The sequence below is a fragment of the Salvelinus sp. IW2-2015 genome, unplaced genomic scaffold, assembly GCF_002910315.2.
Source record: "Salvelinus sp. IW2-2015 unplaced genomic scaffold, ASM291031v2 Un_scaffold1573, whole genome shotgun sequence".
In the NCBI taxonomy this organism is placed as follows: Eukaryota; Metazoa; Chordata; class Actinopteri; order Salmoniformes; family Salmonidae; genus Salvelinus; species Salvelinus sp. IW2-2015.
In genome coordinates this window covers 151631-168950 of record NW_019943001.1, presented here as the reverse complement: position 1 = coordinate 168950, position 17320 = coordinate 151631, and the positions used below count along the sequence as shown (strand labels likewise).

The 17320-nt window shown below is 44.8% G+C and overlaps 1 pseudogene; it reads right to left on the bottom strand.

The window, feature by feature from the left end:
* Nucleotides 1–17320, bottom strand: part of LOC112071306 (voltage-dependent T-type calcium channel subunit alpha-1G-like) — a 236375-nt pseudogene that overhangs the window by 88685 nt on the left and 130370 nt on the right.

Here is a 17320-nt window from a genome sequence, read left to right as displayed (position 1 = left end):
TGAGTGTGTTCCTTGTCCACGTGTGAGTGTGTTCCTTGTCCACGTGTGAGTGTGTTCCTTGCGTGTGTGTGTGTGTGCGTGCACCTTGCGTGTGTGAACCTATCAGACCTGATTTCCTGAACCGTCTAGGAGAGAGGGGCTGTAATGAACTAGCCAGCCAATCAGCCCTAGGCCTATACCTGCAGCCAATCAGCCCTAGGCCTATACCTGCAGCCAATCAGCCCTAGGCCTATACCTGCAGCCTATCAGCCCTAGGCCTAAACCTCTGACTCAGAGAGAGGATAGGACGTACACTAGCAGGGTGAAAACAGTGCTGACCATTCAGACGAAGGATAGAGGATCTAGCTGCGATGTCTCCCATTGGTTTTTAAATCAGCGGGTTAATGCTTGTTGTTAAATTAAAATGTGGTTGAGGAGAGTCTTCAGCAGCAAATAGGTGGTGTACAGTAGAAACCAATGGGAGAATTGCAACAAAACACATACCACCAACACAGAGGACTAAGCTACAGACAGATAAAACCACAACAGGAAAACAGGTCAGAATATGCAACAAACAGGTCAGATGCCTGAAGCTGAACTGAACACAGATGATATTATACTTTTCTCTCAGTGAACAACAAACACACCAATTAATAAAACAGATGTGACAGGACAAGCTCATCAGAGCCTCAGCACAAAGCATTGTGGGGGGGGGGGTGGCTATTTAGTGATTTGGGCTGGAGTACACTTCTAACAACTCATGGTGGGCACACAAAGCATTGTGGGTCCCCAGACTCCTCCCCTCCCCATTGGAAACTGAGTAGGCCCGGGGGGTGGAGGGTCTACTTTGTGGTTTGGGCTGGAGTACACTTCTAACAACTCACGGTGGGCACGCATAGCATTGTGGGTACCCAGACTCCTCCCCAGGGAGGGAAAGGGGGGAGGGTTCAGCTCCATTCCTCTAGTGTGACAGAGTGTGACACATAGTGCCTGGGTGTGTGTGTTGCTCTGTATGTGTGTGTATGAGATGTGTGTGGTACTCACGGTGGGCCCAACACTAGGCCAGGGGCCCAGCTGAGTCTCCCGGACCCCTGAGACCACTGTAGAGAGAGGGACAGCCCAGTATGGAGGGCCTGTATGGAAGGGACCCTAGCTGGGGTGTCCTATGTGGATGCAGCCAGGACCATAGCTTGGTTGGGATCATGTCTGTGACCCCGGGTCCAGCCTGACTCCCATATCACCTTTCTGGGGAAGAGGAATGAGGTTGAACCCGTAAGATGACTGTCAGTGTTTGACCATAAAGTGGCCATTTTGAGATACAGGGTAAAGGTTCAACCCTAAGCTGCCTATCCATAAGATAACTAGTCAYCTCACCTAGGGCAAACAGAGCTGAAACTCATTCCAGATTTCTGATCACAAATGGGGCTCAGACCTTATGGTTTAGGGCTGGTTGCTGCCTACTTGGCAGGTCTGTGTTGTCTGAGATGGCAGTGTGTCTGATACTCTGAATTGTTCAGCCCGGGCTCCAGTGATGTGATACGTGTTAAAGCTGACTGTTAGAATCAAACGAAGCTCTGCTCTGCTTCTACTCTGTCTACTATTGACCAGTCTGTCACAGTAGCAGCAGTCTGAACAGGCTGATAGTCATTCCGGCTGCTGATCCTCATGTCGCTGTTGACAGCTGGAAACATTTTAAATCTGAAACGGAATGTACTGATCTACTAATGAACAAATGAATGAATTCATGAATTCATGCATGAATTAATAATATATTTATTGATTTGACCGAGCTAAGTTGTTGTCCTTTGGTTGATCTGATCATTCATCTGTATTATTTTAACAAGACATTTAACACGCTGTTCCAAGGAGGACATTTTATTTGAAAACCACAAGAAGAAGGAACAAGGAGCAGGAACACTATTCTACTGGGAGTCGATCAGAAGCAGCGAAAAAGGAGACGGATAGAAATTAGCTTGTTTCCAAACGGGCAGGAGCAATTTAGGCAGACAGTAGGGTGAGGGAGGGAGGGAGGGGAGGGAGGGAGGAGGGAGGGAGGGGGGAGGGGCAGGGAGGGAGGGAGAGAGGGAGGGGAGGGAGGGAGGGAGGGAGGGAGGGAGGGAGGGAGGGAGGGAGGGAGGGAGGGAGGGAGGGAGGGAGGGGGGAAAGCACAGCCTGACCACAAACCTGGCTCTGGAGGGACGGACTGATGCTAATATTGCCCTTTGATAGAAAACAATACATTTCTCACAAGATAATGTCAATGAGGCCACTCTAAAGGTGTGAATGGAGAAATGTGTGCATGTGTTTTGGATGGGAGAGTGTGTATGTAGGGATGTAGATGCAGTCACTGACAACATCTCTAACGATCTCTAGTGGTGTAGATGCAGTCACTGACAACATCTCTAACGATCTCTAGTGGTGTCGCACCGTTGCTTCCATGGCCTCAGATGCAGATGTGACAACCAGGTTTCGATCAGCTGCCTGCCTGACTCGAGACTGTGTTAGCCTACTGCGCTAAAGCCAAGCTAACGCAAATTGGCATGTTCACCGAACCACCTCCGTTACTCATAAACAGATAGAAATACAGCAACTGCACAGGACAGGGCAGGCATATCCACACATAACTACAGGGTTAACTACTACAGACCACACAGAGCAGACTCTCCTTTAAATCCCTCTCCCAGGGTTAACTGTATCCCTGTTATTCTAAAGTTGTCCTGTTGGCTCTAAATGACTGTGTTGATGTCTCTTTATAGTCCATAAACCGAGAGACTTTAGGGACATTTCTACTGTCGTGCGTTAGCATTCYCTTGGCTACTCTGGGCATGTTTCTAGTGCGTTTGTCTGTTTGCACCGCTAATGGAAGGAACCAATGGACCTGAAGAGAGAGACATCTGTGAGGATCTGCTTTCCAACATAAAAACAACCAACTACTGATCAACCGTCTGATACTACAGTTAAGACAGTGAACACACACACAACAACTGAACACACACAAACATTGAACACACACACTGTCAACCTGGTTAGTCTCAACAGCCGTGGCATCGTGCAGCGGGGTTGTGGAGGGTAGAGAGACAGGCGGAGCCTGAGAGGGAGAGAGCGCAAGAGAGGGGGAGAGAGAGGGGGAGAGAGAGAGAGAGAAAGAGAGAGGGTGGGGGGGAGAGAGAGAGAGAGAGTGTGAAGAGTTGGGAGCACATTGCAGTACATACCCTTGAGCCTAAAGGCAGTTGATCTAGGCTCAACTGGACATGCAAGTCCTCTCTCGTGGGCACTTCCTAAAGTGGAAGTGTGTGATGTTTTACCGCAGGAAGAGAAGGAGGATAAAGACAGAGAGAGAGAGAMAAGGATAGAGAGAATGAGAAATGGAGAGAGAAAGCGAGGTGGAGAGAAAAGGTGTGAGAGAGAGGAACATAGAAAGAGAGAGATAAAGAGAGAGAATGAMTAAAAGAGTGAGAGAAAGGAAGGATGAATAGAGAGGAGAGGCACCATAGCAGCAAACAAAGCAGAAAGAGTATTAGGTTGACCAGGCAGATATATAATGCATATATTCTGTATCATGCTAAAGACGCGCAGAATATAAATCCGTTCACACAGAAGAGATGCTCAACCGCCAATCATAGCAGAATGCAGCCAAGTTGCAATAACACACAGCAACACAGCTCAATGTGACAGCATAATGTCATTGGGCCAATCATACGCATTTCAGCCATGAGTTATAACTTCATAAGTTATACCGTAGGTCCTTCAGTCAGTTATCAGTCATAGGTGGAGGGTACACAGCATAGCAACACTGTAACAGAGTCTACAGCTGGGAAGCTGGGCATCAGTCAGTACAGTACAGTATGGTGTGTAGTGTGTTTATACCAGGGCATGGCCCCAGAACCAAACATCTCTCATCCCAACTCACGTCATTCAACCTATCGTTACCTAGCAACCCTGACTCACTGCAAAGTTCGGCCGACTAAAAATAAACCGTGAGAAGGATGTTAGAAAACAATTGTGAAGGAATTGAGCAAACAGCTTTCAAATGAATTGTGAGGACAGGAGGAAAGAACCAGAGGAGGAGAAGAGGAGAGGAGGAGGAGAAAAGAGGAGAAGGAGATGAGAATGAGAGGAAGAGGAGAGGAGGAGGAGAGGAAAAGAGAAGGAGAGGAGGGAGGTAAGTGGGGAGGGGAAGAGAGGAGGAGAGGAAGAGAGGAGGGAAGAGAGGAGGAGAACAGAGGAGGAGAAGAGAGGAGGGAAAGAGAGGAGGAGAGGAAGAGAGGAGAGGAAGAGAGGAGAGGAAGAGAGGAGGAGGGGAAGTCTAGGCTAACTTAGCTTAATAACATTTTCAACATCAGGCCTCAAGATTGGGGAGATGGTGTCTGTCTGTCTGTCTCTGTGTGTGTGGTAAAGTGGAGTTTATCTTGGTGAGCTAATAATACATCTCATTCTACATGTGTGCCAGGTCTTTAGTAGTCATCCTGACTGGTTTGTCAAAGGCCAGAGGCCTCCCACATTATCTATAAATCTATGAGTTCAGCAATCACTGTCTGACATCGCTGTACACTCTCTCTAGATCACTCTCTCTATCTGTCCCGCTATTTGTCTCTGTCTCTCTGTCTCTGTCTCTGTCTCTCTCTCTTTCCCTCTCCCTCTCTCTCCCTCTCCCTAGTCTCTCCCTCTCAATTCAATTCAATTCAATTCAAAGGGCTTTACTGGCATGGGAAAAATATGTTATAAACATAAATATGGGTTGTATTTACAATGGTGTTTGTTCTTCACTGGTTGCACTTTTCTTTTGGCAACAGGTCACACATCTTGCTGCAGTGATGGCACACTGTGGTATTTCACCCAGTAGATATGGAGTTAATTGGGTTTGGGTTTGTTTACAATTGTTTGTGGATCTGTGTAATCTGAGGGAAAAATGTGTCTCTAATATGGRCATACATTGGGCAGGAGGTTAGGAAGTGCAGCTCAGTTTCCACCTCATTTTGTGGGCAGTGTGCACATATCCTGTCTTCTCTTGAGAGCCAGGTCTGCCTACGGCGGCCTTTCTCAACAGCAAGGCAATGCTAACTGAGTCTGAACATAGTCAAAGATTTCCTTAATTTGGGGTCAGTCACAGTGGTCAGGTATTCTGCCACTGTGATTCTCTGTTTAGGGCCAACCAGCATTCTAGTTTGCACATTTATTTTGTTATTTCTTTCCAATGTATCAAGTAAATATCTTTTTGTTTCATCATGATTTGGTTGGGTCTAATTGTGTTGCTGTCCTGGGGCTCTGTGGGGTCTGTTTATGTTTGTGAACAGAGGCTCAAGACCAGCTTGCTTAAGGGACTCTTTTCCAGGTTCATCTTTCTGTAGGTGATGGCTTTGTTATGGAAGGTTTGGGAATCAGGTCCTTTTAGGTGGTTGTAGAATTTAAAGGCTCTTTTCTGGATTTTGATAATTTGCAGGTATCGGCCCAATTCTGCTCTGCATGCATTATTTGGTATTTTAGGTTGTACACAAAGGACATTTTTGCAGCATTCTGCATGCAGAGTCTAAATTTGGTGTTTGTCCCATTTTGTGAGTTCTTGGTTGGTTAGCGGACCTCAGACCTCACAACCATAAAGGCAATGGGTTCTATTAATGATTCAAGTATTTTTAGCCAGATCCTAATTGGTACGTCAAATTTGATGTTCCTTTTGATGGCATAGAAGTCCCTTCTTGCTTTGTCTCTCAGATCGTTCACAGCTTTGTGGAAGTCACCTCTGGCACTGATGTTTAGGCCGAGGTATGTATAGTGTTTGTGTGTTCTAGGGCAACAGTGTCTAGATGGAATTTGTATTTGTGGTCCTGACATCTGGACCTTTTTTGGAACACCATTATTTTGGTCTTACTGAGATTTACTGTGAGGGCCCAGGTCTGACAGAAGTTGTGCAGAAGATCTAGGTGCTTATTTTGGCCCTCCTTGGTTGGGGACAGAAGCACCAGATCATCAGCAAACAGTAGACATTTGACTTCAGCTTCTAGTAGGGTGAGGCTGGGTGTTGCAGGCTGTTCTAGAGCCCTCTCCTATTCATTGATATACAGTATATGTTGAAGAAGGTGGGGCTTAAGCTGCATTCCTGTCTCACCCCATGGACCTGTGGAAAGAAATGTGTGTTTTTTGCCAATTTTAACCACACATTTGTTGTTTGTGTAGATAGATTTTATGATGTTGTAAGTTTTTCCCACAACACCGCTTTCCATCAATTTGTATAGAAGACCCTCATGCCAAATTGAGTCGAAGGCTTTTTTGAAATCAACAAATCATGAGAAGATTTTGCCTTTGTTTTAGTTTGTTTGTTTGTCATTTAGGCTGTGCAAGGTGAATACGTGGTCTGTTGTACGGTAATTTCCGAAAAGGAAATTTGACATTCTCTCATTACATTGTTTTCACTGAGGAAATGAACTAGTCTGCTGTTAATGATAATGCAGAGGAGTTTCCCAATGTTGCTGTTGACGCATATCCCACGACAGTTAGTGGGGTCAAATTTGTCTCCACTTTTGTGGATTAGGGTGATCAGTCCTTGGTTCCAAATCTTGGTGTTTATTGTTTTGTTTATTTATTAAAACACTCCCTGTACTTGTTTCCTGACTCTCAGCACACTGGTTAAAATAATCAAGTGGGTTCTGGTAGACTTMAATAGTTTATTCTAAGATTTGTATTTGATCATGTATATGCTTTTCTGTTAGTTCTTAGTTATAGGGCCAGCAAGATTGGAGAAGTGGTTACCCATACACCTTCATTTTGGGTAGATAACTGGTCGGGTTGTTGTTTGTTTAGTGTTTTCCAATTTTCCCAGAAGTGTTTAGAGTCTATGGATTCTTCAATTACATTGAGCTTATTTCTGACGTGCTGTTCCTTCGTTTTCCGGAGTGTATTTCTGTATTGTGTTAGTGATTCACCATAGTGAAGGTGTAGGCTCAGGTTTTCAGGGTCTCTATGTTTTTGGTCGGATAGGTTTCTCAATTTCTTTCTTAGGTTTTTGCATTCTTCATCAAACCATTTGTCATTGTTGTTCATTTTCTTCGGTTTTCTGTTAGAAAGTTTTAGATTTGATAGGGAASCTGAGAGGTCAAATATACTGTTTAGGTTTTCTATTGCCAAGTTTACAACTTCACTATTACAGTGGAATGTTTTGTCCCGGAAGTTGTCTAAAAGGGATTGAATTTGTTGTTGCCTAATTGCATCATGGCAGATTTCCACACTACTTTCCTTCCATCTATAGCATTTCTTAATATTATTCAGTTCCTTTGGCTTTGATGCCTCATGATTGAGTATTGCTCTGTGATTTTGCTGAGATCTGATAGGGGTGTCAGTGGACTGACTGTGAACACTCTGAGAGACTCTGGGTTGAGGTCAGTGATAAAGAAGTCTACAGTACTACTGCCAAGAGATGTGCTATAGGTGTACCTACCATAGGAGTCCCCTCGAAGCCTACCATTGACTATGTACATATCCAACATGCAACAGAGCTGCAGGAYTTGTGACCCGTTTCTGTTGGTTATGTTGTCGTAGTTGTGCCTAGGGGGGCATATGGGGGAGGGAAGGCTGTCACCTCCAGGTAGGTGTTTGTCCCCCTGTGTGCTGAGGGTCTCAGGTTCCTATCCAGGTCTGGCATTTAGGTCACCACAGACTAGAACATGTCACTGGCCCTGGAAATAATTGATTTCCCCATCCAGGACGGAGATGCTGCCTTCATTAAAGTATGAGGATTCTAGTGGGGGTATCAAGGTAGTACACAGAAGGACATTTTTCTCTATTGAGATCAGTTCCTTTTGAATTTCTAGCCAAATGTAAAATGTTCCTGTTTTGACTAATTTAATATAGTGACTTACAGTTGAAGTCGGAAGTTTACATACAGTACACCTTAGCCTAATACACATTAATTCAGTTTTTCACAATTCCTGACATTTAATCCTAGTAAAAATTCCCTGTCTTAGGTCAGTTAGGATCACCACTTTACTTTAAGAATGTGAAATGTCAGAGAGAATTATTTATTTCAGCTTTTTTTCCTTTCATCATATTCCCGGTGGGTCAGAAGTTAACATACACTCAATTAGTATTTGGTAGCATTGACTTTAAATTGTTTAACTTGGGTCAAACATTTCGGGAAGCCTTCCCACATAAGGTTGGGTGAATTTTGGCCCATTCCTCTGACAGAGCAGGTGTAACTTAGTCAGGTTTGTAGGCCTCCTTACTCACACTTTTTCAGTTCTTCCCACAACTTTTCTACAGGATTGAGGTCAGGGCTTTGTGATGGCCACTCCCAATACCTTGACTTTGTTGTCCTTAAGCCATTTTGCCACAACTTTGTAAGTATGCTTGGGTCATTGTCCATTTGGAAGACCCATTTGCGACCAAGCTTTAACTTCCTGACTGATGTCTTGAGATGTTGCTTCAATATATCCACATAATTTTCCAACCTCATGAAGCAATCTATTTTGTGAAGTGCACCAGTCCCTCCTGCAGCAAAGCACCCCCACAACATGATGCTGCCCACCCCGTTCTTCACGGTTGGGACATGGTGTTCTTCGGCTTGCAAGCATCCCCTTTTTCCTCCAAACATAATGATGGTCATTATGGCCAAAAGTTCTATTTTTGTTTCATCAGACAGAGGACATTTCTCTCAAAAAGTACAATCTTTGTCCCCATGTGCAGTGCAAACAGTAGTCTGCTTTTGTTATGGTGGTTTTGGAGCAGTGGCTTCTTCCTTGCTCGGCGGTCTTTCGGGTTATGTCGATATAGGACTTGTTTTACTGTGGATATAGATACTTTTGTACCTGTTTCCTCCAAGTATCTTCACAAGGTCACAAAGTATGTTCATCTCCAGGAGACAGAACGCGTCTCCTTCCTGAGCGGTATGACGGCTGCGTGGTCCCATGGTGTGGGACCACGCAGCCGCATACTGTTGTTTGTAGCAGATGAACGTGTACATTCTGGCATTTGGAAATTGCTCCCAAGGTCGAAGCAGAACTTCTTTTTCTGAGGTCTTGGCTGATAATCTTTTGATTTTTCCCATGATGTCAAGCAAAGAGGCATGAGTTTGAAGGTAGGCCTTGAAATACATCCACAGGTACACCTCCAATTGACTGAAATGATGTCAATTAGCCTATCAGAAGCTTCTAGAGCCATGACTTCATTTTCTGGAATTTTCCAAGCTGTTTAAAGGCACAGTCAACTTAGTGTATGTAAACTTCTGACCCACTGGAATTGTGATACAGTTTCTTATATTGTCACGTTCTGACCTTAGTTCCTTTGTTTTGTCTTTTGTTTTAGTATGGTCAGGGCGTGAGTTGGGTGGCTTGTCTATGTTAGTTTTTCTATGATTTTCTATTTCTGTGTTTGGCCTGATATGGTTCTCAATCAGAGGCAGCTGTCAATCGTTGTCCCTGATTGGGAACCATATTTAGGTAGCCTGTTTTCTGTTTGGTTTTGTGGGTGGTTATTTTCAGTCTTTGTGTGTCTGCACCAGACAGAACTGTTTTCGGTTGTTTCTTTGTTATTTTGTTATTCAGTGTTCTGTTTTGATGATTATTAAACATCATGAACACTTACCAAGCTGCACCTTGGTCCTCACCTTCTTCCACCGACAACAGCCGTTACATATATGTGAAATATTCTGTCCATAAACAATTGTTGGAAAAATGACTTGTGTCATGCAAAGTAGATGTCCTAACCGACTTGCCAAAACAATAGTTTTGAAAGACATTTGTGGAGTGGTTGAAAAACTAGTTTTAATGACTCCAACCTACGTTTATGTAAACTTCTGACTTCAACTGTAGGTCTGATCTATACCAAATTAGCATACCCCTGAGTCCCTTCCCTGTTTCACACCTGGTAGTTTGGTGGATGGGACTACCAMCTCTCTGTAACCTAGAGGGCAAATAGTGGGTCCATCTCCTCTATACCATGTTTCTTGTAGGATGACAATGTATGTATTTCCGATTTCTTTGCTGAAGTCCAGGTTCCTGCTCTTTAGGCCAAAGGCAGATGACCTCAGGCCTTGGATATTTCAAGATGAGATAGTGAAGACTTTTTGTTCCATAAAGTGTCCAATGTTGTTAGTCGTATGGTTTGGTCTCAGGCCAGTAAGTGTGAGCAAAGCCTGCTGAGCATCTGGTACATGCCATTGGCTTGGGCTAGTGTAAGAGGGGGGGTTGGGCCTGTTTGCCTGCTCATGGCCTGGGCGTATGTGTGACTTTCYTGTTGAGGACCTCTTTGCGGGAGTGAGGGGTGGGCAGGAGGGGCATAGGTCTGATTTGTGGGGGCCTAAATGGGGTGTAGGCATGGTTGACTTGGGGGGGGTGTTGATTGGTTGGGGTGTGGATGTGGCTGGTGGAGCTGTGGTCTGGATGTAGGTCCTCTCGGCGTGGGTCTTCTATGTGTAGGTCCGGGGGGTCTGGGAAAGTGTCTGTTGATCTGTTGCTCCTGTGTGATGTGTTGGGGCTGCGGTTGAGTGTGATGTCCTTTAGGTTCCGGGCGAAGGCAGGCYCTGCTGCCTTGTATAGGTGTKCCGTGTTGTAAAGGCTGTTCAAGTCCAGGGTGGAGTTGTGGGCCATGTAAACATTTGGTTTTGAGGCACAGTCACTGGAAATACTTGTGTTTACCCACTGTATAGCAGGCTGGAAGTAGCAGGCTGGAAGTATTTTCGTGGTAGAATGTGTGGAGATAACCACTTGTGAATTGGTGAGAGTAGAATAAGCTTTTTCAATCACCCGAGTGCTGTAGCCACCCTTGCCTGCTGTGTTCTCAGGTCATTTGTGCCTGTTTGTATTATTATCTGGCTGGGTGACCCTAGTCGGTCCTCAGACAGAAGGTCTAGGGCACGCTGGGTGTTTGGACACAAGAGTGTAGAAACTGTGTGTTTGAGGAAAAAAATATTTTCTTGTATATATTTCCTGTAATGACTCCATAAGGAGTGGCAATATGTGGCTTGTGTATGTCCTCAGTGGGTGTGTGTGGGGGGGGGGGGGGGGGGGGTCAGGAGGGCTTATAGGGTGGCTGACAGGGGGGGGTGCTCAGAGGGGGTGGGATCTCCTGGGATTGGGGTTTTTCATTTGTCTGTCCTGCTGTGATGTCGAGGCTATGGTCGGGGTCTGGGGTGGGCTGTTCTGCTGTCTTCTCTGCGGGGTGGCCAGCTATCTAATGGGTGGTTTTCTGTCCCACACCATCCCTCTCCCCAACTCCTCCAGCAGTCTGATCCTTTCCTCTAGTGCTCTGTTCATCTCCTGCTCCTTGTTCTTTCTCCTGTMGATGTTGTCTCACCACAGACCAGAGTGCAGATATGTCTCTCTCCACCTCCAGCTCTCCGGATCTGGTTGAGGAGCTGTTGTTGAGGTGGACCATGTTTTGTGCTTGGAAATAAGAATCTTTGGTAGTAGGAATCCTTCCAGTTAATTTTGTCCAAAAACAGGTTATAGGTTTGGAGCCGAAAAATCCAAGTTCATCTAACTCTAAACCTACCTTTATGTAAAAACATGKTGKAAAATGTGAGAGCTCATCTGCTCATGGACTCTCTCTCTCTCTTTTGCTCTCTCTCTCTCTCTGGTCCTTGTCTCGCTCTCTCCCTCCCCCTCTCTCCAGTCCCTCTCTCTCTGTCTCTGTCTGTATGTCTCTCTCTCTATGTCTGCCAGGTGAGGACTATCTATGACAGCTTGTCTGATGAGTCAGGGGTAAGGTGAATCCATTCCATTCAGTCTGACCAGAGAGGTACAGTATTTTCGGTGTGCTGGAGTTTACTGTTCAATATACTTGAAAGGTTAATTCGCTACAAGGGTACTTAAAAACAAGACTTGCTAGAGACGTAACATAAAAAGTAATGGTAACTTTTACAGCTGCCATGTGTCGTCCATAAATGATTCAGCTAAGAGCTGTGTTTATTCCATAGCCACAGTCGCTTCTCTCTGGCTTTAAATAATACCTGATTCATTCCTAACTGACCTGAATGATGCCAGGTGGTATTGAGGGCTCATAAAGGAGATGTTGGACATGACTGTGTAATTCTGAACACTATGACACGCAGATAACTGACCTAGAAAGCAGACTGTTGTAACAACTAATAACTAGAAAGCAGACTGTTGTAACAACTAATAACTAGAAAGCAGACTGGTGTAACAACTAGTCTAGAAAGCAGACTGTTGTTAACAACTAATAACTAGATAGCAGACTGTTGTAACAACTAATAACTAGAAAGGCGACTGGTGTAACAACATATAACTAGATAAGCAGACTGTTGTAACAACTAATAACTAGAAAGCAGACTGGTGTAAAACAAATAACTAGATAGCAGACTGTTGTACAAACTAATAACTAGAAAGCAGACTGTTTGTAACAACTAATAACTAGAAGCAGACAGTTGTAACCAAACTAATCAACATAGAAAAGCAGACGTGTAACAACAATAACCAGAAAGCAGACTGTTGTAACAAACTAATAACTAGATAAGCAAAGACTGTTGTAACAACTAGTACTAGAAAGCAGACTGTTGTAACAACTAATAACTAGAGCAGACTGTTGTACACTAATAACTAGATAGCAGACTGTTGTTCAACTAAATAACTACAATCCGTTTTTTAAATATGAGTCTCTCTCCTCTCCTCTCCTCTCCTCCCTCTCCTCTCCTCTCCTCTCTCTCTCCTCTCCTCTCCTCTCCTCTCTCTCCCTCTCCTCTCCTCTCCTCTCTCTCCTCTCCTCTCCTCTCCCTCCCTCCCCTGTCCTCCCCTCTCCTCCCTCCCCTCTCTCTTCTCTCAGCTGTTCTAACTTATTTCAAAGACCACAAGAGATCAAAGCACAGGTGCTGTCACAAGTCGAGAGAGAGGGATAGAGACAGATGAACGAGCAAGAGATGAATGTTCAATTAAAACAAAGCAGAAGCCAAACAAGAGATATGTCATTTTTCGACTTTGTCTGCCGAGACAACCATTACAGTCTGTGTCTAGTTGCTCTGAAGCGACACACTCTTACAGTAGGGATGCAACTATGCTATCTGACTGTCAAACAAAAGACATACAATTCATCCTTTCTATCTATCTCTTTTGGTGTTTCTCTCATTGCTCTGTCTCTCTCTCTCTCTCTCTCTGTGTCATCCTATGTTTCCTCTCTTTCCTCCCTCGGTATACCTCTCTCTCTCTCTCTCTCTCTCTCTCTCTCTCATCTCTCTCTCTCTCTCTCTCCCTCTCTCTCCTATCTCTTCTCTCTCTCTCTCTCTCTGTCTCTCTCTCTCTTCTCTCTCTCTCTCAGAGAAGAATTGCGGCTATGCAGAGAGCGAGAGATTTGTCTTTTGTTTTATGGGCGAAGAGCAGAAGGGAGGGAGGGATAACAAAAAGGAGGAATGTAAAAAGGAGGAGGAGAGAGCAGAAGAATGTCATTGTGATGTAAGCATATTTTCCTGATGACGGATGACATCACCGTAAGTGAAAATCATTAGATATGACAACTTTTCATATGGGAAAGAGAGAGGGATGGAGAGAGGAATGGGAGAGGGTGAAGACTGATAATAGCACGTGTCAGAAAGAGGAGGAGGAGGAGGAGAGAAGGTGAGGAAGAGTAATAATAGGTGACACAATTAGAGAAAAACAGATTTAGAGGTGAGAGTCAAGGTGGATGAATAGAAGATGTAATGTCCAAGCCCTCAGCCCAGGTGTTAAGTTCTCATCTCGTTATGTGCCTGTGTGTGTGTGTTATTTGGTTTACTTTAGTTCACCTCAGTCTGGAAGCCCTGCGACCAAGATGGCCACCAGAAGGTTGAAGAAGGACGTAGTTCCCAAAGGTCATGAGGGCGATGAAGTAGAGAGCGGCCACAGGAGTGGTGGAGGCCATACCATTATAGAGAACCTTGTCCAGTCCTCTGAGTTAGGATCTGTAGAGAGTGAGGGAGGAGAGAGAAAGAAAGAGAGAGAGAGAGAGCGAGGGAGGGATGGAGGGAGGAAGAAAGGAAGGAAGGAGAGGAAGGAGGAAGGAAGGGAAGGAAGGAAAGGAGGAGGAAGGAAGGAAGGAAGGAAGGAAGGAGGAAGGAAGGAAGAAGATGGAAGGAATTAAGGAAGGGAGTAGGGAAGGAGGACAGAAAGGAAGGAAGTACTGGAAGTAATGGAAGGAAAGGAAGGGAGGTAGGGAATGGGAGGGTAGGGAGGTTATGGGATGGAGGGAGGGAGGGAGGGAAGATGGAGTGAAGAAGGAAGGAAGTAAGGAAGGGAGGTAATGGGATGGAGGGAGGTAGGGATGGAGGAAGGGAGGTATGGTGGAGGGAGGGAGGGATGGGATGGAGGGAGGGAGGGAGGTATGATGGGATGGAGGAGGGAGGGAGAATTTGGTGGAGGAGGAGAGGAGATGGTGGAGGAAGGGAGGTATGGATGGAGGGAGGGAGGGACATATGTATGAAGAAGTAAGGAAGTAAGGAAGTAAGGAGGGAGGTAGGGGATGTAGGGAGGAAGTAAGGGAAGGGATGGATTTAAGAGGAACAGTGGCAAATAGAGAGCAGCTGTTTATTGTTCACATGCAGTTGGTGTGTAGTTGGACCTATAAAACAGATGGCAAATGGACTCATTTTGGTAGTTGGCCAAGTTTGAGATTTGGAACGTCTGGCAGACTGATTTTGGAGTGAAAGCGGGAGAGATGGAGAGAGAGAGGGAGAAGAGAGGGATGGACGGAGGGAGGAAGGAAGGAGAGAGAGAGGGAGGTAGACAGATCTTACCTGAAACACGGTGACGATGGCCAAAAGCAGAGTGTCAAAGTCTTCCTGTTGGTAGAGTGTCTCCATCTCTCTCTGATCAAACTTACAGCCAACAGATGCATGCCCAATATACTGATGGAGAGAGAAAGACAGAGAGAGAGACAGAGAGGGAGAGGGAGAGTGACAGAGAGAGAGAGACAGAGAGAGGGAGAGAGACACGAGATGAGATGCGAGAGTAGCACACGAGAGATGAGAGAGAAACAGAGAACAGGATCACGAAGAGAGGAGAGAGAGCAGAGAGAATACAGAAGAGAGAGAGGACACAGAGGAAGCATGAGAAACAGACAGAGAGAGAGAGAGAGAGAGAGAGAAGAGAAACAGAGAAGAACAGAGACAGAGAAGAGCAGAGACAGAGACAGAGACAGAGACAGAGAAGAGACAGGAGACAGAGACAGAGAGAGAGAGAGAGAGCAGAGGAGAGGATAGAGAGAGAGAGAGAGGAGAGAGAGAGAGAGAGAGAGAGAGAGAGAGAAGAGAGAGAGAGAGAGAAGAGAGAGAGAGAGAGAGAGAAGAGAAGGGCAAACAGTGAAGAAAGAACACCATTGTAAGAATTCATACCCATATTTATGGTTTTTTTATTTCCCCTTTTTTACTTGAACTTTTGCATCGTCGTTACAAATGTATTTAGACATAATATTGCCATTTGAAATGTCCTTTATTCTTTGTAACTTCTTTGAGTGTATCGTTCTATGTTAAGTTTAATTTGTTTATTTCACTTTGTTTACTTATCTACTCCTCGCACCGGTTCCGGGTGGCGCAGTGGTCTAGGGCACTACATCGCAAGTGCTAGCTGCATGACCCTGGGTTCGCCCAGGCTTGGGCTGGGTTCGTGCCAGCTCCTGTCGCAGCGGCCGCAACCGGGAGGTCCGTGGGGCGACGCACAATTGGCATAGCGTTGTCGGTTAGGGAGGTTTGGCGTAGGGATATCTTGTCTCAGTATGTTAAAAAATGTAATAAAATGTATGCACTCTACTGTAAGTCGCTCTGGATAAGAGCGTCTGCTAAATGACTAAAATGTAAATGTAAATGATGAGCAGAGGGCAGCAAAGGAGTCATGAAAAAGAGATGGAGAAGATTCAACCTCCCATTGTTTCAGTCTGCAGTTGTTCTATTGTTTCTGTGATTATGAAGAGCAAATAAATGACGTGTTCGTGTGTTGTGTGTGTGTGTGTGTGTGTGTGTGTGTGTGTGTGTGTGTGTGTGTGTGTGTGTGTGTGGTGTGTGGGTGTGTGTGTGTGTGTTGTGTGGGTGTGTGTGTGTGTGTGTTGTGTGTGTGTGTGTGTGTGTGTGTGTGTGTGTGTGTGTGTGTGTGTGTGTGGTGTGTGTGTGTGGTGTGTGTGTGTGTGGTGTGTGTGTGTGTGTGTGTGTGTGTGTGTGTGTGTGTAGGTGTACAGTACTAATCTATAGATTCTAATCTCCTAAGCGTGTCAGCAGCTGAACCAGGCTGAACGAGGGACGCTGATGAAAGAGGGAATCTCCCACTCGTTCCTGTCATTCTATCCGTCTTTCTCTCACTTGTTCTGTTCTTCCCTCCAGTTCCAAGTGGAAACCTTCAGTTAGTACTCTCATTAAGATCAGTACTCTGTGTAGTACTCTCCATTAGATCAGTAACTGTGTACGTCCTCATCCATTAGATCAGTACTGGTAGTACTCTCCATTAGATCAGTACTGTGTAGTACTCTCCATTAGCATCCAGTAAACTAGTGTAGTACTCTCCATTAGATCAGTACTGTGTAGTACTCTCCATTAGATCAGTACTGTTAGATAACTCTCCATTAACGTATGCTGTTAGTACTCTCCATTAGATCCAGATACTGGTATGTTAGTACTCTCCATTAGATAGACTGTTAGTACTCTTCCATTAGATCAGTACTGTTAGTACTCTCCATTAGTACTTAGATACTGTGTAGTACTTTTCCATTAGATCAGTTACTGTTAGTAACTCTCCATAGATCAGTACTGTTAGTACTCCTCCATTAGACAAGTACTGTTAGTATCTCATTAGACTCGTACTGTTAAGTACTTCATTTAGATCGTATGTTGAGTACTCTCCATAGACCAGTACTGTTAGTACTCTCCATTAGACCAGTACTGTTTAGTACTCTCCATTAGACCAGTACTGTAGTACTCCCATTAGATAGTACTGTTAGTACTCTGCCATTAGACAGTACTGTTAGTACTCTCCATTAGCCTAGTACTGTAGTTACTCTCCATTAGCGTTTATTACTCGGCTAGGTCATAATCTAACGTTAGCTATACAATCTCCATTAGAACTCAGTATGTTGTACTTCATGACGTACTGTTGCGTAGTACTCACAGTTACATTCTATACTCTCTGGCAAGACGTGACATTGTTGAGATCGTCATAAAGTACGTTATACTTATCCATTAATCATCTGTTTATACTCTCATAGCTGGTACTGGTAGTACTTAGTTAACAGTCTTAGATCTCCAATTGGTATCGTTAGTACTCTCCATATACCAGTACTGTTAGGATATTTCTCTCCTCATAAGATCAGTATCGTTAGTACTCTCTCATTAGGAAGTACTAATCCCAAAGCCAGTACTGTTAGTACTTCTCCATTAGATCAGTACTCT